Source organism: Pteropus vampyrus, unplaced genomic scaffold, assembly GCF_000151845.1.
Source record: "Pteropus vampyrus isolate Shadow unplaced genomic scaffold, Pvam_2.0 Scaffold145, whole genome shotgun sequence".
NCBI classification, from domain to species: domain Eukaryota; kingdom Metazoa; phylum Chordata; class Mammalia; order Chiroptera; family Pteropodidae; genus Pteropus; species Pteropus vampyrus.
In genome coordinates this window covers 56,774-59,358 of record NW_011888926.1, presented here as the reverse complement: position 1 = coordinate 59,358, position 2,585 = coordinate 56,774, and the positions used below count along the sequence as shown (strand labels likewise).

General features: G+C 38.9%; 1 long non-coding RNA gene across 4 annotated transcripts in view; it reads right to left on the bottom strand.

Annotated features, from left to right (window-relative positions):
- Window positions 1-130: 130 nt before the first annotated feature.
- The window catches only part of LOC105298010, a 17,069-nt gene continuing 14,614 nt past the window's right edge, over window positions 131-2,585 (bottom strand). For all 4 annotated transcript variants that reach the window (XR_896393.2, XR_002782463.1, XR_002782462.1 and 1 more), the window contains one exon: window positions 131-143. This is a non-coding gene — a long non-coding RNA (uncharacterized LOC105298010). The remainder of the gene's footprint in view (window positions 144-2,585) is intronic.

Here is a 2,585-nt window from a genome sequence, read left to right as displayed (position 1 = left end):
CCTACTAAATATACGGAAGTAACATCTACTGTTAGCATTATTTGCTCACGAATACTCACTTGAAGAAGGTCTGAACATGTTTTCGAAATCGCTTCTCGAATAGACTCTACAGGGTGAAGAATGGGGTCTCGAATTTGTGCATTCTGCTCTGTGAGGAGACGAAGTGTGACATTCTGGTAAAACCGCCGTTTTGCACATTACATCCCTGTGATGTAAAAGAAAACAGATTACGTTATCTTCAAGCGCACAGTACAAGCGCGGCCAGCCTCCTACCTGTTCCTTTTCTGAAAGGACGGAGGGAGTCTGTGAAAATGCTGCTGGTGATGACCTTCTTGCCAGCGTCTCAGAGACTGTTCTTGGGGCGAACACAGAATGGTGAGTTTAGACTCCTTGCTTCTAGCAGATCCAATAACCTTCAAAACTGAAAAAATAAAGGAGCTTTTGGACAGGAAAATCCACCTGCATCTCAACTATCGCACTTATTTGCTTGCTGAGCGGCAGGGTAGAGGCTGGATTCCCTGGGCTCTCCTGATGTGCCTCACTGTATATCTGACACACGGTCAGAGGCAGAGCTGGGGAAGATGGTGGACTGAGGACCTCCGAAAATCCTCTCCTCCACAAAAGCAACGAGAACACTGGCAAAAACTTTCACAATCAACCGTGTCAGAACTCTGGAAATTAACCAAAGGTGTGCGGCAAACTAGGGAGCATGAATGCATGAAAGATGGTGGGCTCTCTGTATGAACACCAACTTTTGTAGCATTTCAACTTTCTCTATTCGCATCTCCTCCCGCCCCCAAATCTGCAGTAGCCTTGAAAACAAAAGCCTGCGATCACCGTGAAAACCCAACAGGCCGACAGCCACTAGAAGGAGCAGGAGAGAGCTGAGACTCCTTCAAAACTCCACTACCAGAGGATGGTCATGTGTGACCTGCCCGATGGTTCAGAGAAACCCACTCACAGGCTGTCTTGTTTGAACCAATCAGAGCTTGTGAAGGAGAACAGGCTATCGTCAAAAGGCATTTGTTGAAAAAATCAGAGGCAATTGTTCTTTAAAATCTTAGCAGCCTGAGCAGGTGGATAACAGCAGTAGCAAATAATAGATGAACTAAAAAGTTTAGAGAGAAAAGTTGGGGAATGAGATGTTCATAGGGGCTTTGAGAAGCTCCCACATATTCCTGGGAATCTAGACAGCGACTCGCATGTGTAGGACTGTGAGCTCTCACCTCTGGCTGACCTTGAGGCTCTAGTCAAGGTCACAAGCAGGAAGTGAAGGCTACAGTAGAACTGTAAACTTCCTGGCAGTGTGTTGAAGGAATGCTCCAATACACACAAGGAGCCCCTCAGCAGAGATCAGAAGACTATTGTTTCCAGGCATTTAAGGAAATCTCTGTCTGATCATGAGCTGATTACTAAGATAACCAATCAGACTTCAGCGGCCATACACGACAAAGAATACAGACTTTACAAAGTTAGTTTAGAAAAGTCTCTAAACAACAAAACATAGAAAGAGAATATGATTTCAAGAATTGCCGCATTATGAAAATGCCTAGTTTTCAGCAAAAGATTTATGAGACATACCAAAAAAGAAAGAAATAAACAAACAAACAAACAAAGAAGGAAAGAAAGAAAGAAAGAAAGAAAGACCCATACATACTTAATCTTCAGAAACACACAAGCAAGAAAGAAGTGAAACAAAATATTTAAACTGTTGAACAGAAAAGATACCAATCTAAAACTCTGTACCCAGCAAAATTATCCTTCAAAAGTTAAGGACAAATAAAGACTTTATTAGATAAACAAAAATCAAGGGAATCTGTCGCCAGCAGACCTGCTTGCAAAAAATCTTATTAAAATGAATTCTTCAGAAAGAAAGAAAAATCACATGGGTCAAGAACTCAAAACTATATAAAGAAAGGAAGAGCATTAGAGAAATAATGAATGAAGGTAAAATAAACATATACATACCTAATAACAGAGTCCCAATATACATGAAGAAAAAGACACACTAACAATAATAGCTGGAGACTTCAATATCCATTTTTAATAATGGATAGACCAACTAGACAAAAGGTTGACAAGGAAATAGAGGACTTGAACAATACTATAAACGAGACCTAATAGACATCTAAAGAATGCTCTACCTAACAATAGTAGAAAACACATTCTTCTCAAGTGTACATGGAACATCTTCCAGGATAGATCATATGTAAAGAGATAAAACAAGTCTCAATAAATTTTAAAAAGTTGAAATCATCAATATATGTTCTCTAACCACACTAGAATGAAATTAGAAATCAATAACAGGAAGAAATTGGATAAGTCACAAATATGTAGAAATTCAACAATACACTCCTAAATAACAAATGGGTCAAAGAAAAAAATCACAAGAGAGATTAGCGAATACATTTATATGAGTGAAAAGAAAGGCACAACATTATTAAAACTTATGAGATGCAGATAAAGCACTGCTGAGAGGACAATTTATAGCTGTTAATGCTTATATTAAAAAAGAAGAAAATCTCAAATTAATAACTTGACCATCGTCTTTAAAAAACTAGAAAAATAACCAATTAAACCCAGGT